This window comes from Cherax quadricarinatus, chromosome 18 (assembly GCF_038502225.1).
Source record: "Cherax quadricarinatus isolate ZL_2023a chromosome 18, ASM3850222v1, whole genome shotgun sequence".
In the NCBI taxonomy this organism is placed as follows: Eukaryota; Metazoa; Arthropoda; class Malacostraca; order Decapoda; family Parastacidae; genus Cherax; species Cherax quadricarinatus.
Window position 1 is genome coordinate 41,061,294 of NC_091309.1, and position 25,245 is coordinate 41,086,538.

The window sequence follows — 25,245 nt, forward strand, 5'->3', positions numbered from 1 at the left end:
CTAGACAGCACAGCACACCACTTTTCAAAAGCCTGAACTTGCTAAATATATGAGACATACACTCACATTACTGTGCCTACTACATATACAGAACATTAAATTCCACTATAAACCCTCCACTTAAACTACTACTTGACGGTTACAACACAAGGCATAAGGCATTCAACATCCCTCGTGTCAGTCTCTCACTATGCAAAAACGCTTTAAGAAGATGAAATTAAGACACGTGCAACACCTGGGTATCTTTATTGTAGACGTTTCGCCATCCAGTGGTTTTATCAATACAAATTCCAGGACATAACTTGAAGACAGTAGAACTATGTACAGAAGCTGAGGTAATCAGTCCCTCAACATTGGAGTAGGTGCAATGAGCACCTACTCTACAATAAAGATAACCAGGTGTTGCACATGTGTCTTAATTTCATCTTGTCGGTATTGTATACCATTCTTGTACAACAAGAACATAAGAAGGAACACTGCAACAGGCCTACTGGCCCATGCGAGGCAGGTCCAAGTCTCCTACTGGCTTAAGCCGATTTCCTAACCTAGTTAGGTCAGGTCATTCACTTAAGGAAGGAGCACGGCATCTGACCTAGTAGCACAAGCTAGTCAGATCCAACTCACACCCACTCGTGTATTTATCTAACCTATGTTTAAAACTACACAATGTTCCAGCTTCTTTAGCTGTACTGAGGAGTTTGTTCCACTCATCCACAACTCTATTACCAAACCAGTGCTTTCCTATATCCTTCCTGAATCTGAATTTTTCCAACTTTAAACCATTGCTGAGAGTCCTGCCTTGGCTAGATAATTTTAGTATGCTATTTACATCCCCTTTATTAATTCCTGTTTTCCATTTATACACCTCAGTCATATCCTCCCTAATTCTACGCCTTTCTAGAGTGTGCAGATTCCGGGCCCTCAGTCTATCCTCATAGGGACGATTTCTGATACATGGGATCAACTTTGTCATCCTCCTAAAACCAAAGTAATATTTCCCATAAGAAATAATGTAAATACAATTAATGTTCCAGACACTCAAAAATAATAACAAAAAACACATTTTTTAAAGAATAACTATAGTATTACATACAGAAAATAATGAGAAATAAATATTAATTACTAATTTTAACGGTAAATGAACATTACATACCTTTATTGAAGACTCTTGTTGGCGCATTAAAGAAGGCGAGGAGGGGAGAGGAAGTCGAGGTTATTGTTTGGAAAGGGAATCCCCCTCCATAAGGACTTCGTGTATCAAAGTCCTCTCTGGGGTTACTTCCCTTCTTTGTCTTTTACTGGCACTTGACCCCTGTCACACTAAAAATCTGTCCAGAGAGCTCTGTTTCTGGGGTCTCTAAGACCTGCCTAAAATGGGACAAGGTATTGTCACTGAACATGCTGCAGATACGGTTTGGATCAGCTTGGTCACTTATTTCACAGTCGTAATCAATAAAGAAGCACAAAAATTTTGAAATGTTTCGGATGAATGTTCACTCAACCAGTGACAGAGCAGATGGAGACACGTATGCATGAGTGGCAGCATCTCGGGTGGACGGATGCATCTAATAAGTATGATTTCAGGATGGAAGTACGAAATTAGGACCAAATTTTCGCCCAAAAAAGTGTCCAAAATCCGAATTGTATGATATTCGGACCGTAAAAAAAAACCGGAGTTCCACTGTATATTAAAAATGTAGTAGCAAAATGTTTTTGTGAAGTGTTGAAGGGAGTAAACACAAGTGGAAAGATGACAGGCAGGAGAGGAGTGAGGGCTGCCATATGTGCATATACACTATTCTGAAACAACCTAGGTAGTAGGTTGGTAGACAGCAACCGCCCAGGGAGGTACTACCGTCCTGCCAAGCGAGTGTAAAACGAAAGCCTGTAATCGTCTTACATGATGTTAGGATTGCTGGTGTCCTTTTTTCTGTCTCAAACATGCAAGATTTCAGGTATGTCTTGCTACTTCTACTTACACTTAGGTCACACTACACATACATGTACAAGCATATATATACACACCCCTCTGGGTTTTCTTCTAGTTTCTTTCTAGTTCTTGTTCTTGTTTATTTCCTCTCATCTCCATTGGGAAGTGGAACAGAATTCTTCCTCTGTAAGCTATGCGTGTTGTAAGAGGCGACTAAAATGCTGGGAGCAAGGGGCTAGTAACCCCTTCTCCCATATAAATTACTAAATTTAAAAAGATTAACTTTCATTTTTCTTTTTGGGCCACCCTGCCTTGGTGGGATACAGCCAGTTTGTTGGAGGAAAAAAAAAAATTCTGGAACAAGCAATGACAGCCTGGACAGGTTAACACACAGTTGCCATCCTGTCAACAACAACCATGTCACCAGAGCTATAAAGTATAGGCAACATCACATATCCATACAAACAAAATGGTGGAATACAGCATTAAAACTGGATATGGTAAATACTGAAGACAGAGTAAAGCAATAGAAGTTAAATCATGTTTATAAAACTGCTCACAAGCAGTGTCCAGAATATCCTCCCGAAACATTTGTCAAGATTAGGTGCCAAAATTGTAATAACACATTGTAAACTATATAAAGAAATAAAATCCTTATTCCTTATAAAACCAATATGGTACTTGGGGAGGTGAACACAATTTTGTAGTACCTACAGTAGGTGGTCAATCCTCAAACACCTTTTATTATACAGCAATAAGAATTGTAGATGAATGGTTCACAGAACCGACACGTTGCCCAAACCCTTGGGCACGACCTACTTCCACATTGGGCAAATGTGACACCACCTACGACTGCTGCACCTCTCCTGCCTACGGTTTATAAGCTCCTTCTCCGCTCATGTGCCGTATTCTATTCAAGATTGATGGACTGACCACATCGACTTAAGGTTGAGGGACTGATTACCTCATTCTCCTCCTGTTCATGCTTCTCCTGTGTATGGACTGATGAAGCCACTGTGTGGCGAAACGTTTCCTTAATAAAGATACCCAAGAGTTGCACGTGTCTAATTTATCACAGCAATAAGAAAGTAGAATGAATTGCCTGAATATGTCAGTTTGTTCTAACATAAACCAGTTCATGAAGAGAGCTAAAAGGTACTTAACCCTTAAACGGTCCAAACGTATATATACGTTCACGTGCGTAGCACCCCAAACGTATATATACGTTTTCTTTGTCATTCATTCAACACTGCCACGATAAGCCTGAGTCACCTAGACATCAGAGAATGGGTGTGCGCACTCACTGTGCACCATATTAAAATAATTGGGGATGCCTGGGTACCATATGCTCTCTTTTCCTATTAAAAAAAATTTTTTTTTTCCTCAAAAAATTTTGGGCGCTACGCGAGTGAATGTATATATACGTTTGGACTGTTTAGGGGTTCATGAATAAAGCTACAGAAAGGGAGGAGAATCATTTCTTACATAGTTAACATTAATGTACCAATTATTTTAAGATGATCCTGTCTATTTAATATCCATGTAAATAACTTAGTACACTTTATCTGTATTGTATCTCCTTTTACGGTAACTGATTTTCACGCAGCCAAGTTATTTAGCTGCTTTAATTTTTATAGCTATAATCATTACTGATTTCTACAGTCTCTGACAGATACGCTTTAAGTAAGATATTAAAAGAACTCCAATGGAAATAAGTCACTGACTTTTGGGTAATCCTAGGTAATTTACACGTTACTATGCATGATAATTGCACTTATGTTTACCTGTACCTAAACGAACTTACAAGGTCACCATAGTACTTACTCTGGGGTCTAATGTTGCAACCGAATATTGATATATTCCGGGTGTTGCTGACAATGGTTTTTGCTCAACTTTCATTATTGTATAGTTATTTTCAGAAAAGTATTGATTACCAATTTGATTACATAAAACATTTAAATCAGGGTCAGGATAGAAAAGTGGCAGACATGGCAGAGATATAACATACTTAGCTGTTGTGACTGTTTATACAAATAGGACTAAATAAAATCAGTAACAAAATTAGGGACAATGTACAGTTGTAGTTTATGACAATGTAACTTATAAGAAAATAAAATAAAAAGCTAATCAGATAAAAAAAAATGCAGGTAAATACAAGACAATGAGATGAAGATAAAGGCTTGTGCACTGAGTAATCCTCAATATGACAGTGAAAAAAAATGAGAAATGGGTCATTAAAGCTAAATAAAAGAAAATTTACTAAATGTTGGGATTGAAAAGCAAACAAAGAAAAGTGTTCCACTTGATGGCCTTATTATTAGGGAAAACACCTCATCATACTATAAAACAATAACAAAAAAAGGCACAATACCGTGACTGGAACGATACACAAATAACCCGCACATAAAAGAGAGAAGCTTTACGACGACATTTTGGTCCAACTTGGACCATTTACAAAGTCACACTGACTTTGTAAATAGTCCAAGTCGGACCGAAACGTCGTCGTAAAGCTTCTCTCTTTTATGTGCGGGTTATTTATGTACTATAAAACAATGTATGGGGAGGAAGAACAGCCCAAACACAAGTTCACTTAGATCTGGATGGTTTAACCAGTTTAGAATGTGCAATGGTCATAAAGATGAGGAGCACTGCAGCAGGTCTACTGCCCCATGCTAGGCAGGTCAAGTCACAACACTACAGTACTATTCTAATCTATTTTTAATAAAGCTACCTAAGGTTTTCATTTCAATGACATTTCTCATTCACACCAAAGGTATTCCTATATTCTTTCTAAATCTAAATTTTTCCAATTTGAACCCACTGCCAAATTTATATCTCCTTTATTCCTGTCTTCCATTTACACACCTCAGGAACTTTGTCAAGTTGTAACAGCTTGACTATGACCCTGGAGAGAAAAACGTTGCCACAATAAAATGTCAATAGTTGCACCAAAGTCCTTTTACCAAATATTTTGTTGGTAATTCTACCATTATTACCAGAATCAGACAAGTGTGTATACAAAAACATGTAGATGCATAACTGCATGTGTAATATAAATTAGGAGTAAGCAAGATACAGAAGGGCCCCACTTATACGGCAGGTTAGGTTCCAGGCTACCACCATAAAGTGGAAATCGTCGAAGAGTGGAACACCACTTTTTTCCACTTATAAATACATACAAATACTAGATAACAAGTTTACACTAACATATATTACATTAGTAAGTTATTATCATTAATATAGCATCTCAAGACATAAGACACACTTACTGATTTTAATGTGTACCTGCATGCCAGCACTGTTTAAGTTTATTTAGGTACAGGTGTACATAAGTATAATTACCAGAGTATATATAAAACATGACATAACTTTTAAAAACACTTGAATTTTGGAGTTTCCAGACACAATGGAGAGAGTTAGTTCTTACGGATCTTACGGAGAAAGCAAACAAACTGGGTGGGGCACGGTGACCGTATTAGAAAGTCAGGTGGGGGAGCCGTATAGAGTTTAGGTCATAATTTGAAATGACCATATTAGTGGAACGCCGTAAAGCAAAACGCCGTAAAACGGGGCCCTACTGTACACCTCTCGTGTTACATGTTTACAAGACAAAGAAAAGACACCAGCAATCCTACCACTGGGTAAAACAATTACAGGTTTCCATTTCACATGCATCTGGCAGGACAGTGGTACCTCCCTGGATGGTACATATATAGTGACTATTGTACATGTATGTTATGGATCACAACACATTATAACCAAAATACACCTACCATCCGACTTACGACAGAGTTCGGTTCCGAGAAACCAGTTTTAAGTCGAAATGGTCGTAAGTCGAACTTTACTAATGAATATCAACAAAACATTTTTGTAATGACTATTTTATTGTTTTATTTTGGTATTTCATGTTTTACTTTACTTTTTATGTTGTTAGTACTGTATTTTATACTGTAAGGTTTAGGATAAACACTGTGTACAACACAAATAGTTGTTTGTTTCCCAGAAATTTGGCATAAAAAGCACGGTCGTAAGTCGAGTGGTTGTAAGTCGAGCAGGTCGTAAGTCGGATGGTAGGTGTACATATTTTTATAATGAAAGACAAATATTACATGCAAAGTATACGTTATAATGGAAGACAAACAAAAGGCACAATACCATGACAAACAAAAATAACCTAAACATAGGAGAGCTTATGGCAACGTTTCAGTCCGACTTGGACCATTTACAAAGTTACACTAAATGGTCCAAGTTGGACTGAGACATCATCGTAAGCTTCTCTCTGCTATATGCAGGTTGCATGTGTAATGGAAGACATATTACATGCAAATTATACAATTTTACAAGGTAATAATGGATCACAAAGCATATCATCACATTTATTTTCCTTGTTCTGAAACACATTATATTGAGAAACGTTGTATGTTCCCTTACTAAGACACTTAGGAGCAGCCCCAAGTGTCAACTCTTGGGAACTAACTACACAAGATTAACAACTGTAAGACTGACAGAACATCAGGCATCACAGACACCTTGTGAAGCTTTGATCTGCCACATCATTAACACAAGATGAGCATAAAAACTCATTAGCTGACTGTAATGTGGCACAAGACCTGACCTTTTATAAAGCTGCACTAACCCAAAAAAATAAAGATGTGGAAAAAGACATTTATGTACAGTTCAGGACATTTGTTAAAGATTTTGCCACATGAACTTCTTCACTCCTAACCAAGGTGAAAACTGCCATGTACATATAATGAAACTTTTGTTTCAATAAATGTCCTTAACTGTATACATAAATCTTTCCCTCACATGTCACCGGCAGAATATAAGGGCCCCATACTGACTCCTGTGGCACACTACTTGTAATGGTGGCCCCCATTCTGATATCTCCCCATTTATGGAAACTGTTGCTTATTGTTCAGCCATGACTCAACCCAGAGATAATTTCTCCTCATAAACCAGGTGCCACTACTGCTATAAAACTGCAGCATTAACACCCGTCCTTCAGAGTGCAGACAATGTACTTCCCATCTCCAGGAACCAAGTCCAGCCAGCCGGTTTCCTGAATCCCTTCATAAATGTTACTTTGCTCACACTCCAACACCACATCAAGTCCTAAAAACCATTTAACTCCAATTGCTCCTAACATACTCACGCAGGCTTGCTGGAAGTCCAAGCCCCTCGCACACAAAACCTCCTTGACCCCTCCCTCTAACCTTGCATAGACTGACCCCTACCCCGCCTTCCTGCCACTACAGATTTATACACTTGAAGTCATTCTATTTTGTTCCATCCTCTCTACATGTCCAAACCATCTCCATAACCCCTCCTCAGCCCTCTGGATAATAGCTTTGGTAATCCCACACCTCCTCCTAATCTCCAAACTATGGATTCTCTGCATTATATTCACACCACACATTGCCCTCAGACATGACATCTCCACTGGCTCCAGCCTTCTCCTTGTTGCAACATTCACCACCCATGCCACACACCCATACAAAAGTGTTGGTATAACTATACAGTGGACCCCCGCATAGCGAACGCCTTGCATAGCGAACATTCCACATAGCGAACGCTTTGTTCGCTAAAATTTTGCCCCGCATAGTAGACAAAAACCCGCTCAGCGAACTTCGTCCGAGACGCGTCCAATGTGCGGCCTCAGCCAGCCTCACATGTGCCGCCTGTCCCATTGTTTACCAGCTAGCCTCCGCGGTAACATTCAAGCATACACTCGGAATATTTCGTATTATTACAGTGTTTTCGGTTCTGTTTGTTGAAAATAAGTGACCATGGGCCCCAAGAAAGCTTCTAGTGCCAACCCTGTGGTAAAAAGGGTGAGAATTAGTATGGAAATTAAGAAAGATTTTGAAGGGTTTGGGGCTAACCCTGAGAAGCCTATGCCAGTTGTGGAATCCATTGTGCCTACTTCAAAAATTAAGGAAATGTGTGCACAGTGGGTTGAACTGCAAACCTTTATGGATGAAAATCACCCTGACACAGCTGTTGCAAGGCGTGCTGGTGACTATTTCAATGACAATGTTATGGCCCATTTTAGACAAATCGTAAAGGAACGGGAGGTACAGAGCTCTATGGACAGAAAGAAGTCCAGTGACTCTGAAGCTGGTCCTAGTGGCATTAAAAGAAGAAGGGAAGTAACCCCGGAAAAGGACTTGCCTCCTCAAGTGTTAATGGAAGGGGATTCCCCTTCTAAACACTAACACTCTCTCTCCCCTCCTCCCATCCCATCAATCATCACCAGATCTTCAATAAAAGTAAGTGTCATGTAATTGTGCATGCCTTTTTCAGTTTGTGTGCACTAAAATTAACATTTTTTTGTGGTAAAAAAAATTTTTTTTCATACTTTTGGGTGTCTTGCACGGATTAATTTTATTTCCATTATTTCTTATGGGGAAAATTAATTCGCATAGCGAACATTTCGCATAACGACCAGCCCTCTTGCACGGATTAAGTTCGCTATGCGGGGGTCCACTGTACTATCATCAGTGGCATCGCTAGGGTTGATATCACCTGGGGCGGCATCTTTGGTGTCACCCCCCATGAAATCCAAGGGCGGGGGGATGGGGGGAGTAAACTCCAGTTACGTCACTACTGCATGATAAGTGACTAAGGTTTAGCAATGAGAACATTTATGAGCCATAAACAAAGGAGAATACTTCAATTTTATTAATGATAAAATAAATAGTCTTAGTAATATTGAGGAAACAAACTCAAATACCACATTGAGTACAGGCAACAGATCCTACATTTATTCATCAACAATGAAAAAAAAAAAAAAAACTTGAAAAATAAACAAAAACATTGCAATATCAGAGAAACACCAGTTCCGATCTGACCTTGAGTACAGGTGTAACATCTCAATGAATCTGAAATTATATATTTCCTTGCCTTCAATCCTGCAAAATCATTATCACATAATGAAAATCAATGATTTTTCCCTATACGTATAGGCCTATTTATACTCTGTAATCACATAATAGGCTATATAGAAATGAAGGATTTTTCTCTTATGTTGCTGCAGCACTGTTTTGTGCATTAGTGTCACCTTCTTTAGAGGCTCTATGGTGTTACCCTCTAAATGGTGTCATGCGGGGCAGCCCGCCCCCCCTTACAATGCTATTGACTTGTACATTCCCTCTCTTTGCTTTCATGGATGTGCTAATGCTCCTGGGCACATGATAAAGCCAGGATTTATTTATAAATGTGCCAACCCCAGAGCACTGAAGGGACGCACAAGAATCTCTTTCCAGTATTCTTGAGGCACAATCCGAAAGCATGGACCACCAACGTCATCTGTATGGACTGGTTTCACCACTGCTTCCTGATGGAGGTACAGGCATATCTACAAGAGAAGGGCCTCCCAAACAAAATCCTCCTGCTTCTTGATAATGCTCAAGGTCACCCACCATCACTGGAGGGAATGTGTGACAATGCTGAGGTTATGTTCATGCCGCCAAACAACCTCCCTGATACAACCTCTTGATCAGGGTGTGATAGCTACATTTAAAGCCTACTACACACGAAGGTCAATGCAAAGGCTCCACACTGTGCTGGATGCAGATCCAGATACGAGTGTCACTCAATACTGGAAAAACTTCAACATCCCTGACAGTCTCTCAATAGTGCACGATAGTGTCAAGGATTTGCAACCTCAGATGGTAATGGGTTGTTCGAAAGCTTTGTGGCCAGTGTATGTGTGTGATTTTGTTGGATTTGGTCCTGAGGATGAGGTTAACAAAGCCATGAGGAAGACTGGAGTTAGCAAAGCTAGTTGGTGGTGAAGGGTTCGAGGATGTGCAGGAGGGCAAGGTGAGAGGACTGGTTGAAGAGCATGCACTGGGCCTAAATGATGAAGTTATTGGAGATTGTGCTGGCAGAGAATGAGGATGAAGAAGAAGAGAACGTTGCTGAGGCCAATCAACCTCAAGATCTCACCCTTGAAAAACTAGGGCAAGTGATGAGAATGAATGCACAGCTCAAACAATTTATGTACGACAGAGATCCATCGATGGTGAGGGCTTTGAAGGTGATGAATGACATTGATAGGAGCATAATTCCATACAAAATTCTGTTTGTAGATATGAAGAGGAAACATCTATATTCTACTGTCTTCTAATTATGTCCTAGAATCTGTATTGATAAAGCTACTGGATGGCAAAACGTCTACAATAAAGATATCCAGAAGTTGCACACGTGTCTAAACTTTCATATTGTAGGTGTTTTATACCTTTCTTGCACATTTTGAGAATTGCTGGGAAGGTGGAGGATTCGATGGATTTGTTAAAGTGTTGCAATTATTGGTGACAATACTCGTGAAGCTTTTATGCACATTAAACGTGGTAACTTATTTATGTCTCCTGCCTTGTTTTTAAGGGTGTTGATGATGAGTGAGACTTCTGCTGGGTTGCATGGGGCTAGGAATAGTGTATGCGGGTAGGTGCCCGTGAGGTAGTCTGATGGACGGGTGTTTGACATTGGGATTTTGCTCGCTACATTCTTTCCTAGCATGGCTAACCATTATCACCATCGTCATCACAAGTCATCAGATTTAGTTGAGTCGACCTTACGTGTGGCGAGTGTTTTGCAAGTTCATTATTTGTTATTAAACTATACATAACTTGTATATAGCACATACTAAATAGTACAACATTTCATGATGTTTTCATGTCTCTTATGATTGTTTATGGTTCAACAGGTTAAGGAAGCAGTATTGTATTATATTTCCCTACAATACAGTGGACCCCGCCTTACGATATTAATCCGTTCCCGAGAGCTCATCATATGCCAAATTTATCGTAAGGCAAATTAATTTTCCCAATAAGAAATAATGGAAATCAAATTAATCTGTGCAAGACACCCCAAAGTATGAAAAAAAAAAAAAAAATTTACCACATGAAATATTAATTTTAATGCACACAAACTGAAGACATGAACAATTACTACTCTACTAAGAATAGAATACATGACAATTACCTTTATTGCAGATCTGGTGGTGATTGATGGGATGGGAGGAGGGGAGTGTGGAAGTTATTGTTAAGAAGGGGAATCCCCTTCCATTAGGACTTGAGGTAGCAAGTCCTTTTCCGGGGTTACTTCCCTTCTTTTAATGCCACTAGGACCAGCTTGAGTCACTGGATCTCCGTCGCACAACAAATCTGTCCATAGAGCTTTGTACCTCCCGTTCCTTTAAGACTTTCCTAAAATGGGCCATAACATTGTACAGGTTGCCAACATGGCTTGTAGTAGCTGTGTCAAGGCGATTTTCATCCATAAAGGTTTGCAGTTCAACCCACTTTGCACACATTTCCTCAATCAATTTTTTCAATTCCATAGTAATTCTCGCCCTTTTACCACAGGGATGGCACTAGAAGCTTTCTCGGGGTCCATGGCGACTTATTTTGCAGTTACAAGCACTAAAAACACCGGGATAATGTGAAATGATCCGAATGTATGCGTAGATGTGACCGCACTGGCTGACTTGTAAATGCTGGCGCTGAGGCCACACGTGGGACGCATCCCGGACGAATCACGTAAGGCGAGTTTTTTAGCGCGAGGCAAGGCAAAACTTTTGCATTAAAATGTATTGTATGGCAGATTTAACGTAACGCGATGCCATCATAAGGCAGGGGTCCACTGTATATGGGAGTACCAAACATTGGCAAGGCTCTTGATCCTTAACCCTCGCAAATGTTGAGAGAGGCCTGTAATTATCCCATTATTTCATTTATCAATATATTACTCTATAAATAAACTGTAGTAGTATGTGGAGTCTTTAGGGAGAGGCGAGCGAAATCTCCAATTTTTTTTTTATGAGATTTCAATGGGATTTTGACAGTGGATTAATCAGCTTAAAAAAATGTATAGGCTGTGTTTGTTTTGACTGTTAGCCTTGAAGTTAGATAGGAAAAAAATATTTTTGCACAATTTTATGGGTCCTAGGGCTTTCCAAATTTTACTAAATTGGGAAGATGTACAATGCTCTAGTTGATGTCAGATGAAAGAAAAAGGCTGTGTTAATAATGACCCAGAGCATTTTAGCAATAATGTTAGTAGATTCCATAAAGAAGAAAAGTTGAAATTAGTATTTTTTTTTTTTTTATGTTTTTTTAGAGGAAAAAATCATTAACAAGAAGCTGTTCACAATACGGCAAATCTTCTCTGGGTGTTTGTAGAACCATCATTCCTCAATAACGTCTGCAAAAATCATGACAATCCAATGAATATGTAACGAAAAAATGGATTAGAATGTTAATAACTTATTACCGAGATTTTTTTTATTTTACAGTGTGAAACTCTTGGGAAGTCGCGCACCACCATTCAGCGTGTTGCACTCCTCCTATCTTCTCTACAGTCTGCCGACTACTGACAGGCTTACTGTTGCTCTCCTCACACTAGCCAGCACACAAGTTGCCATGTACAGTATTTACAATGAAAAAATCATAAAAATCGTAATTTTGGGAGAAAAAAAAAAAAAAACTAATTGCCAACATGTACTGACAGCAGAACAAAAAAAAATGCATTTAATGAAAAACATGCTTAGAAATATGATAGAAACAAGCTGATTACATCAAAATATTGCCAGAATTTTGCACCATTTTTCAGCAAGAAAACATTTTTTTCCATAATTTTTCAATTTTAATATCTTGTTCACTGGAAAAAGGCTTGCCCCTCCCTTATTTATCCCACTTAGTGCGAGTATTCATACATTTTTTGCTGCAGTGTTAATATTTGATTATGGGGTGCTGCCCTAAACCCCACCTTCGTTCTGAAATTCGAAAAATTTTGAAATTCAAATCACAACTGGCCCCAGGGGTTTCAGATAAAGGGATGTGGACCTGTATAAACATAGCTTTCTATAAAGAGCCCGCACATAGGAGAGAGCAGCTTACGACGTTTCAGTCTAACTTAGCCATTTTTGTTGTTTATAGGTTTCTAACTCATTTTGGAATGCTAACTTCAAACCTTAACATACATACCAAATGGCTCAGTAGGCAACACACTCGCCTCACACACTGAATGTCTGAGGTTAATTACACCTGCTGTCCTTGTTCACCTAGCAGTAAGTAGGTACCTGGGTGGGTGTGGGTGGCATCCTGGGAAGATATTAAAAGACCATTGTCTTCAATGACTCATTGACTTTCTTGGGGAATCCTGGGTGGCTAACCCTCCCTACCCTGGGTTATCCTGGGTGGCTAACCCTCCCTACCCTGGGTTATCCTGGGTGGCTAACCCTCCCTACCCTGGGTTATCCTGGGTGGCTAACCCTCCCTACCCTGGGTTATCCTGGGTGGCTAACCCTCCCTACCCTGGGTTATCCTGGGTGGCTAACCCTCCCTACCCTGGGTTATCCTGGGTGGCTAACCCTCCCTACCCTGGGTTATCCTGGGTGGCTAACCCTCCCTACCCTGGGTTATCCTGGGTGGCTAACCCTCCCTACCCTGGGTTATCCTGGTTGGCTAACCCACCCTACCATGAGTTATCCTGGGTGGCTAACCCTCCCTACTATGGGTTATCCTGGGTGGCTAACCCTCCCTACCATGGGTTATCCAGGGTGGCTAACCCTCCCTACCCTGGGTTATCCTGGGTGACTAACCCTCCCTACCCTGGGTGGCTAACCCTCCCTACCCTGGGCTACCCAGGGTCATCCTGGATGGCTAACCCACCCTACCCAGGGTCATCCTGGATGGCTAACCCTCCTTACACTGGGTTATCCTGGGTGGCTAACCCCCCCTCCCCTCGGTTATCCTGGGTGGCTAACCCTCCTTACCCTGAGCTACCCTGGGGGACTAACCCACCCTACCCAGGGTCATCCTGGATGGCTAACCCACCCTACCCAGGGTCATCCTGGATGGCTAACCCACCCTACCCAGGGTCATCCTGGATGGCTAACCCACCCTACCCAGGGTCATCCTGGATGGCTAACCCACCCTACCCAGGGTCATCCTGGATGGCTAACCCACCCTACCCAGGGTCATCCTGGATGGCTAACCCACCCTACCCAGGGTCATCCTGGATGGCTAACCCACCCTACCCAGGGTCATCCTGGATGGCTAACCCACCCTACCCAGGGTCATCCTGGATGGCTAACCCACCCTACCCAGGGTCATCCTGGGTGGCTAACCCACCCTACCCAGGGTCATCCTGGGTGGCTAACCCCCCCTCCCCTGGGTCATCCTGGGTGGCTAACCCTCCCTACCCTGGGTCATCCTGGGTGGCTAACCCTCCCTACCCTGGGTTATCCTGGGTGGCTAACCCTCCCTACCCTGGGTTATCCTGGGTGGCTAACCCTCCCTACCCTGGGTTATCCTGGGTGGCTAACCCTCCCTACCCTGGGTTATCCTGGGTGGCTAACCCTCCCTACCCTGGGTTATCCTGGGTGGCTAACCCTCCCTACCCTGGGTTATCCTGGGTGGCTAACCCTCCCTACCCTGGGTTATCCTGGGTGGCTAACCCTCCCTACCCTGGGTTATCCTGGGTGGCTAACCCTCCCTACCCTGGGTTATCCTGGGTGGCTAACCCTCCCTACCCTGGGTTATCCTGGGTGGCTAACCCTCCCTACCCTGGGTTATCCTGGGTGGCTAACCCTCCCTACCCTGGGTTATCCTGGGTGGCTAACCCTCCCTACCCTGGGTTATCCTGGGTGGCTAACCCTCCCTACCCTGGGTTATCCTGGGTGGCTAACCCTCCCTACCCTGGGTTATCCTGGGTGGCTAACCCTCCCTACCCTGGGTTATCCTGGGTGGCTAACCCTCCCTACCCTGGGTTATCCTGGGTGGCTAACCCTCCCTACCCTGGGTTATCCTGGGTGGCTAACCCTCCCTACCCTGGGTTATCCTGGGTGGCTAACCCTCCCTACCCTGGGTTATCCTGGGTGGCTAACCCTCCCTACCCTGGGTTATCCTGGGTGGCTAACCCTCCCTACCCTGGGTTATCCTGGGTGGCTAACCCTCCCTACCCTGGGTTATCCTGGGTGGCTAACCCTCCCTACCCTGGGTTATCCTGGGTGGCTAACCCTCCCTACCCTGGGTGGCTAACCCTCCCTACCCTGGGTTTTCCTGGGTGGTTAACCCTTCTTACCTTGGGTTACCCTGGGTGGTTAACCCTTCCTACCTTGGGTTACCCTGGGTGGTTAACCCTTCCTACCTTGGGTTACCCTGGGTGGTTAACCCTCCCTACCCTGGATTATCCTAGATGGCTAACCCTCCCTACCCTGGGTTATCCTGGATGGCTAACCCTCCCTATTCTGGGTTATCCTGGGTGGCTGACCCTCCCTACCCTGGGTTATCCTGGATGGCTGACCCTCCCTACCCTGGGTTATCCTGGATGGCTAACCCTCCCTACCCTGGGTTATCCTGGATGGCTAACCTTCCCTACCCTGGGTTATCCTGGATGGCTAGCCCTCCCTACCCTGGGTTATCCTGGGTGGCTAACCCATCCTACCCTGGGATATTCGAGGTGGCTAACCCTCCCTACCCTGGTTTAAAAATCCCAAAAAATCTAACCTTACCTTATACAATTTGTGATATCACCAAGACAAGAGAAGAAATACCAGAGCAAACATAACTTACAGTTTAGGGGTCAACTATTGCTGGACACTGGTGCGGGAGAGCAACGGTGACCACACTGGTGCGGGAAAGCAACGGTGACCACACTGGTGCGGGAGAGCAACGGTGACCACACTGGTGCGGGAGAGCAACGGTGACCACACTGGTGCGGGAGAGCAACGGTGACCACACTGGTGCGGGAGAGCAACGGTGACCACACTGGTGCGGGAGAGCAACGGTGATCACAAGATTAAAAAGCCTGAAAACACTAACCATAAATGTTTCTATGACTACCTGGGAACTGATATTTTTCAATCATACAGGGATCCCAGTGGAATTAAGTCACTAACTTTTTTGGGTTTCCTAGGGGGCGATGAGCCCCGTAACACCCGCCAGGTAGACTCCAGGCAAGTAGGTATTATGCAAGTTATGTATAAAAATTGTAATTAAATTTGCATGACCATACTTGTGTACCTGCACCTAAATAAACTTCACTCAATGAATTTGTGTAAATAAAACCCAGCATTTATCACTACATGAACCACACTTAGTATCTGCACATAATATAAATAAATATGATGCATGATGCTTCAACCTTATTAATTAAATAACCAAAATATTGTACACAAGATTGTGAAAATGCACTGGTGATCAATGTTGCAGAGTTAACTTAAAACAACCAATAGTATTTCTGAACTGATAAAAAAAAAGTTAAATTTTGTTGGTTAGTGTAAATGGTGTTATAAGAACCACAATGAATAATCAGACAAATGCAGCATAATGTGATTCTTTACTGATAACGTTTCACTCACACAGTCGACTTCACTGACCGTTTCACCCACACAGTCGACTTTACTGACCATTTCACCCACACAGTCGACTTTACTGACCGTTTCACCCACACAGTCGACTTTACTGACCATTTCACCCACACAGTCGACTTTACTGACCATTTAACCCACACAGTTGACTTTATCAAGTCGCAAACAGATCTGAGTAGAGTATGTACGGTGTGGAGTCAGGTAAACTCTCTAACTTGATAAAGTCCACTGTGTGGGTGAAACACAGCCAATAAAGTCCACTGTGTGGGTCAAACAGCCAATGAAGTCCACTGTGTGGGTGAAACAGCCAATAGTCCACTGTGTGGGTGAAACACAGCCAATAAAGTCCACTGTGTGGGTGAAACAGGCAATAAAGTCCACTGTCTGGGTGAAACATAGCCAATAAAGTCCAGTGTGTGGGTGAAACAGTCAATGAAGTCCACTGTGTGGGTGAAACAGGCAATAAAGTCCACTGTCTGGGTGAAACATACCCAATGAAGGATCACTAGTTACTATGAAAATGAACTCTTGCTAATAAATGTGAAAATAATCATTAGTAATTGTGTAAATAAAGTTAGAAGACGCTAGTGTTGCTGGTGCGTCTTGTAAGAGGTTATAAGAACATAAGAATGAACACTGCAGCAGGCCTACTGGCCCATGCGAGGCAGGTCCAAGCCACCTACTGGCCCATGCGAGGCAGGTCCAAGCCACCTACTGGCCCATGCGAGGCAGGTCCAAGCCACCTACTGGCCCATGCGAGGCAGGTCCAAGCCACCTACTGGCCCATGCGAGGCAGGTCCAAGCCACCTACTGGCCCATGCGAGGCAGGTCCAAGCCACCTACTGGCCCATGCGAGGCAGGTCCAAGCCACCTACTGGCCCATGCGAGGCAGGTCCAAGCCACCTACTGGCCCATGCGAGGCAGGTCCAAGCCACCTACTGGCCCATGCGAGGCAGGTCCAAGCCACCTACTGGCCCATGCGAGGCAGGTCCAAGCCACCTACTGGCCCATGCGAGGCAGGTCCAAGAATAAAGACCTCAACGAAAATAAGTCATTTCAACTTTTCTAGGTTATTTTAGGTTGTCTACACATATTCTAGGTTGTCTACACATATTCTAGGTTGTCTACACATATTCTAGGTTGTCTACACATATTCTAGGTTGTCTACACATATTCTAGGTTGTCTACACATATTCTAGGTTGTCTACACATATTCTAGGTTGTCTACACATATTCTAGGTTGTCTACACATATTCTAGGTTGTCTACACATATTCTAGGTTGTCTACACATATTCTAGGTTGTCTACACATATTCTAGGTTGTCTACACATATGCTGTTATGTATGATAATGTATGTAAGTGTATTTGTGTTTATGTGAATAAACTTACTTATGGAGGTAGTCTTGTTCCAGACTGAGGGACTGACCACCTCAAAACTACGTCTTCAACGACGATGGACTGATGATATCGTCTTCACATCTCTACTGCTTCTACAAACTTCTCTTTACTCGACTGAAGAAGCCTGCTGTGTAGGCGAAAAGTTTATTAATAAAGATATATTACACATGTGTCTTATTAACAATTTAAGTATTTATAAAAGAATTATCTTACAAGACATACACTGTTATTATTGTACCTACTACATATACCGAACACTAAACTTCACTGTAAACCTCCCCTAAAACTACTACTTAAGTTACAAGAGAATGTACAGTCACAATACAAGACGTAAAACACTTTTCAACATCCCCCGAGTCCGACTCTCATTATACAAGATTATACAATTACATAGAAGAACATTATACAAGAACATTATACAAAAAATTATAGACGAACATACAAGAACAAGAACATTAAACAAGAACATTATAGAAGAACATTATACAAGAACATTATAAGAACATAAGAAGGAACACTGCAGCAGGCCTACTGGCCCATGCAAGGCAGGTCCAAGTCTCCTACTGGCTTAAGCCAATGCACCCAACCTAGTCAGGTCAGGTCACATTGACTTAAGGGAGTAAAACGGCAACCGACCTGGTAGCACAAGCTATCAGGTCCAACTCACACCCACTCATGTATTTATCCAACCTATTTTTAAAGCTACACAACGTTCTGGCCTCTATAACTGTACTTGGGAGTTTGTTCCACTCATCGACAACCCTATTACCAAACCAGTACTTTCCTATATCCTTCCTGAATCTGAATTTTTCCAACTTAAAACCATTGCTGCGAGTCCTGTCTAGGTTAGATATTTTCAGCACACTATTTACATCCCATTATTTATTCCAGTCTTCCATTTATACACCTCAATCATATCCCCCCTAATTCTACGTCTTTCTAGAGAGTGCAGATTCAGGGTCCTCAGTCTATCCTCATAGGGAAGGTTTCTGATACATGGGATCAACTTTGTCATCCTCCTTTGTACATTTCCCAGAGCATTTATATCCATTCTTTAATACGGTGACCAAAACTGCAGAATGATCTAAATGAGGCCTAACCAAGGATGTATAGAGTTGAAGAACAACCTGAGGACTCTTATTATTTATGCTTCTTGATATGAAGCCAAGGATTCTATTAGCTTTATTGCGAACACTTATGCACTGTTGTCTTGGTTTCAGATTACTGCTAACCAGAACTCCTAAATCTTTTTCGCAATCCGTAATATTAAGATCTACATTATTTAGGTTATACGTAGCATGGTTATTGCCCTGTCCAACATTTAGAACTTTGCATTTGTCTATATTAAACTGCATCTGCCACTTCTCCGACCACTGCATCAGTCTACTCAAATCTTCCTGGAGTGCTCTAATGTCCTCGTCAGAATGAATTCGACGGCCTATTTTGGTGTCATCGGCAAACTTGCTGATGTCACTCTTTATGCCCTCATCTATGTCGTTTATGTAGATTGTGAACAGCAGAGGACCCAACACTGACCCCTGTGGAACACCTTACGTGATGCTTCCCCACTCTGATTTCTCCCCATTTATGCAAACTCTCTGCTGCCTATTTGTCAACCATGCCTCTATCCAGGAAAAAAAAAATCCTTGGCTTCATATCAAGAAGCATAAATAATAGGAGTCCTCAGGTTATTCTTCAACTCTATATATCCTTGGTTAGGCCTCATTTAGATCATTCTGCACAGTTTTGGTCACCGTATTAAAGAATGGATATAAATGCTCTGGAAAATGTACAAAGGAGGATGACAAAGTTGATCCCATGTATCAGAAACCTTCCCTATGAGGATAGACTGAGGACCCTGAATCTGCACTCTCTAGAAAGACGTAGAATTAGGGGGGATATGATTGAGGTGTATAAATGGAAGACTGGAATAAATAATGGGATGTAAATAGTGTGCTGAAAATATCTAACCTAGACAGGACTCGCAGCAATGGTTTTAAGTTGGAAAAATTCAGATTCAGGAAGGATATAGGAAAGTACTGGTTTGGTAATAGGGTTGTCGATGAGTGGAACAAACTCCCAAGTACAGTTATAGAGGCCAGAACGTTGTGTAGCTTTAAAAATAGGTTAGATAAATACATGAGTGGGTGTGGGTGGGTGTGAGTTGGACCTGACTAGCTTGTGCTGCTGGGTCAGTTGTGTTCCTTAAGTGAATGTGACCTGACCTGACTAGGTTGGGGCATTGGCTTAAGCCGGTAGGAGACTTGGACCTGCCTCGCATGGGCCAGTAGGCCTGCTGCAGTGTTCCTTCATTATGTTCTTATTAGTATTAGTTTGCCTGAAATACCTGGCCATGATAGTGGCCACATTACACATTGTAACCTTTATAAAGAAATAAACATTATTATAAAGTTAACATTAATAATGTAATAAGTTATGTATAAGATGAATTACCTTATAATCTGTGGATGTTAAATTATTATAATCAAAAAGAAGCGCTAAGCCACAAGGGCAATACAGCAGGATGATGTTAAAAACAATGTTAATATGATCAACGCCGCCGCTACCAACACGCCTCATATTTAACTAACTTTTAACCAATAATAATCAACTAACTGTCTTACATAACAAACACATCACAAACCTGGATAAATAACCAAGATAATGATGATATTTACAAGTTGTTGGATGACTCACCATCTTGGATGTTTGTTGGTAAAGTTGAGAGAGAATAACACATGTGTCTGAGTCTGGCTGCTGACAACAACATTCACTACCACAAATATCTATATTATAATATTTTAATAATACCAATTATTTATCAAAATTATATTTTTAAAAATTAATTTACAACTTATTCAATTATTTTCAATTATTATATGTAGAATAAGTAATTTATACCAAAAACATCTATATTATATTTTAATTATATTATTAATATTTTAACTATATTATCATTATTTTAACAATATTATCAATATTTTAACTATATTATCAATATTTTAACTATAGTATCAATATTTTAACTATATTATCAATATTTTATCTATATTATCAATATTTTAACTATATTATCAATATTTTAACTATATTATCAATATTTTAACAATATTATCAATATTTTAACTACATTATCAATATTTTAACTATATTATCAATATTTTAACTATATTATCAATATTTTAACTATTATACATTTTTTTTACCAGATTCATTAATGAAAATTATATTTCAATAATTGTATTTGCGTAATTATTTTTATAAAATAATAATAATAATAATAATAATAATAATAATAATAATAATAATAATAATAATAATAATAATAATAATAATAATTATAATCATAGTAATAATAATAGTAATGTTTATTTGAGTCTCGACCCCTGCAACCACAATTAGGTGAGTACATAACCATAACTGACATCAATATTATTAGTAATCAATCAATCAATCAATCAATCAATCAATCAATCAATCAATCAATCAATCAAGTTTATTCTCCATAAGGATTACAATGTGGGGTTTACAGATTTTGAATATTGTGAGGTTTACATGTTATAAAATACTAATTACAGAGGGGGCCACTAGGACACCTAGCATGTCTAGGTGTTTCGGGCAGACTTAGATTAATTCTAAACTTAAAAATATTACAGATTATGGTATTAAGGGGGGCTAGTATATTGGTCCAGATGTGGTCTATTATGGTTGCACTTGTCTCAGTCAGCCTGGTTGGTTTAGTTATTGTTGGTATGAGAAGTGTGTTGTTCATATTGTTGATGAAATCAGTTACAGTCTGATCATCTGGTAGGCCAAGGTTGATACTGAAGTCCCCTCAAGGAAGGTTCCTTGATGTTGGGGAGGGGCTCTTGATTTAGGGAATTGGATCTGTGCTCCAGTTCCCCGAATTAAGCCTGAATGCCTTCCACATCCCCCCCCCCCAGGCGCTGTATAATCCTCCGGGTTTAGCGCTTCCCCCTTGATTATAATAATAATGATGTTTAAGTTTCCAGCTAAGAGAAGGTGGTGCTTGTTCATTTGTCTGTTTGTTATTAGTGACTTTAGATTCTCACTGAAGTTTGGGATGTTTGTGTGGGGGATCCGGTATATGGCACCGATTGTTATAGGCGTCTTAAGGTTTTTTACAGTAAAATTAGTAAAAATGTATTCCCCATATTCATCACTAAAGCAAGTGGTGCTAATACAATATAATTGGTTAAAGTAATAGTTAGAGTGATAGTTTTCCTGGAGAGAGTTCCGGGGGTCAACGCCCCCGCGGCCCGGTCTGTGAACAGGCCTCATGGTGGATTAGAGCCTGATCAACCAGGCTGTTACTGCTGGCTGCACGCAATCCAACGTACGAGCGACAGCCCGATTGGTCAGGTACCGACTTTAGGTGCCTGTCCAGTGCCAGCTTGAAGACTGCCAGGGGTCTATTGGTAATCCCCCTTATGTATGCTGGGAGGCAGTTGAACAGTCTCGGGCCCCTGACACTTATTGTGTTCTCTCTTAACGTGTGCAAGTTCGGTACTCGTTCCTCTAGGATTTTCCAGGTGTATATAACCATGCATCTCTCCCGCCTGCGTTCCAGGGAATAAAATAATAATAATAATAATAATAATAATAATAATAATAATAATAATAATAATTAAGTAATAATAATAATAATAATAATAATAATAATAATAATAATAATAATAATGATAATAGTAATAATTTTTATTTGTACAAGTACATAATACAACTTATACATACCATAGCTGACATCAGTAACACTATATATAACAACAACAACAACAACAACAACAACAACAACAACAACAACAACAACAACAACAATAATAATAATAATAATAATAATAATAATAATAATCGTTATTTGTACAAGTACAAAATACAACTTACACTGCCACGGGGGTCAACGCCCCCGCGGCCCGGTCTGTGACCAGGCCTAATAAGCACTTGGGAAATCCTAGAGGAATTAGTACCAAACTTATACACGAAAATCACTCCCTATGAACGAAAAATACTCGGCAGGAGATGCAATATTCCCCCAATGAAAAGCAGGGGCGCCACGAGTACACTGAGAGACGACACAATAAGTGTCCGGGGCCCAAGACTGTTCAACTGACTTGCAGCATACATAAGGGGGATTGCCAATAGACCCCTGGCTGTCTTTAAGAAGGCACTGGACAGGCACGTAAAGTCAGTACCTGACCAATCGGGCTGTGGTTCATGCGTCAGTTTGCGTGCAGCAAGCAGTAACAGCCTGGTTGACCGAGCCGCGGGGGCGTTGACCCCCGAAACCCTCTCCAGGTAACTCCAGGTAAATGATGCTTTTTAGCACCTAGTGATTTGGTATGACTGCGCTGCCTTCCTGTAGCACGTCACTTTTTTCTGTGGACATGTGTCAAACTAGCTGTGTTTCTCACATACTTTACTCTTAATCTGCCTCATTCCCTTCTTTACTTAGTCCATAATAGTCCAGCGATGAGGAGGAACATGGAGATGCACCTTTATACCTCTTTCGTTTATGTGGGCTCTCTGAAACCAGCGGCGAGGAAGATGTAGAAGAGGTTTCCTCCTCCTTTCGTTTTGTGGATCTCACCTGAGGATACAGCAGTGAGGGAGATGAAGACGAGGTTTCCTCCCTCTTTCGTTTTGAGGATCTCACCTCATGATCCAGCAGAGAGGGAGATGAAGACGAGGTTTCCTCCCGCTTTCGTTTTGAGGATCTCACCTCATGATCCAGCAGAGAGGGAGATGAAGACGAGGTTTCCTCCCGCTTTCGTTCTGTGGGTGTCGCCTCAGGATCCAGTTGCTATGATGTAAACGAAGGTGGACATTTATCCCTCACATTATTTAGAATGATTTATTCTATTAACTCAAACATTAGCAACTCTTTTGTATGTGAGTGTGATACTTTACTAATTGTATCGAGAAATTGAAGTATGTATGAATCCGGCAGTGAGGAGGAGGAGGAGGAGGAGGAAGAGGTACTCTCATACCTCATTCTTTTAGGTGATGTCCTTTCTGGATCCAGCAGCCAGAAAAGAAGCGAATAGGTACTTTCATCAATCTTTCGTTTCTGTGGCGTGTCTGATTCCAGCGACGAGGAAGATGAAGACGAGGAAGATGAAGACGAGGAAGATGAAGACGAGGAAGATGAAGACGAGGAAGATGAAGACGAGGAAGGTGAAGACGAAGAAAATGTAGACGAGGAAGATGAAGATGACGTTTCCTCCCTCTTTCGTTTTGAGGGTCTCGCCTCATGATCAAGCAGAGAGGATATTGAAGACGAGGAAGATGTACACGACGAAGATGAAATTTCCTCCCTCTTTCGTTTTGTGGATCTCACCTTATGATCCAGCGGCGCGGATGAAGATAAAGGTGTACCTTTATCACTCTTTCGTATAGGTGATCTTATCTGTGGATCCAGAGGTGAGGAAGAAGGGATTTCATATGACTCTCGTTTCAGAAGTTTCCTTCCAGAATCCTGTGGTGAGGAAGGCGAAATTTCATGAACCTTCTGCTTCAGCAGTTTCTTCCCTGGATCAAGTGACGATGGTAAACAGGTAGCTGGTAACTGCAACAGTTACTAAGACTATGGTAAGGCGTATTTACCTTACATGTACATCAACTGATTTATTTACTTTTCAAGAGAAGTCATAAAGGCCTAGTTGGAAGGCCTATTTATCGCGTCCTCTTCTAGCGATTTTTATATTAAGTTTTTTATTTCGATAGGGAGATGTGTGTCTCCGAAATATTTATTCCACATTGTTCCAAGGCTAAAAATATCACTTGCCTCAGAGCATGGTGCCCCTCCCCATATCTCCGGGGAAAACCAGTCACGTTCATGTTGTTTAAAGCTATGTTTATCATAACTAATAACTGTCCCATATTTGCTACCAAAACCTAAGTCAATCAGGGTTATATTTCCGTTTAATATACAAATATTACTATCCCTGATATCATTATGAGCGAAATCCTTCTCCACAATTCTCTGCACGACACTATGCACCTTAAACATCACTTGAAGCTTGCTCAGCAGCGTGTCTGTGTTGTTACTGAGAAACCTCCCAAGGGTTTCGCCTGCATAATAAGAAACCATCTGATTCCTCTTTAGGCAAACACCCAAGAGTTCCTGCACTCCTTTTACTCCAGCAAGATAATCCAGCACGTTACACTCTCTTATCAAGAAAAGTTTAGCTTAATTTCTGACTCCAAATGTAGTTTTTTCAACACGTGTATGAAACGTCTTTACAACTGTATCGGGTTTATCATTTCTGATCACTTAGCAACAATGACCAAATGCTCCCGATTCTAATGGTACGACTTTGGCGTTCTTGCACAATAAGTCCATTTAATGACCGCTATAGATTTTTACGCTTTTACTAAGTGGCTCCTCATCGGGGGTCTTCAATTTCATTCTGAACTGGCGATATTTTATTTGTAGAAAAATAACCGATCAGAGGAACTATTTAATCTACTGCAGTGACTCTTGCCATCTTGACGAAGTTATCTTATTTTAGT

General features: G+C 41.2%; 1 long non-coding RNA gene across 3 annotated transcripts in view; it reads right to left on the bottom strand.

Annotated features, from left to right (window-relative positions):
* Window positions 1-20,485, bottom strand: part of LOC128689510 (uncharacterized) — an 85,320-nt gene extending 64,835 nt beyond the window's left edge. For all 3 annotated transcript variants that reach the window (XR_011392162.1, XR_011392164.1, XR_011392163.1), the window contains exons 1-3: window positions 20,410-20,485; window positions 17,704-17,839; window positions 15,517-15,711 (exon numbers count right to left, since the gene is read on the bottom strand). This is a non-coding gene — a long non-coding RNA (uncharacterized lncRNA). The remainder of the gene's footprint in view (window positions 1-15,516; window positions 15,712-17,703; window positions 17,840-20,409) is intronic.
* Window positions 20,486-25,245: the final 4,760 nt, after the last annotated feature.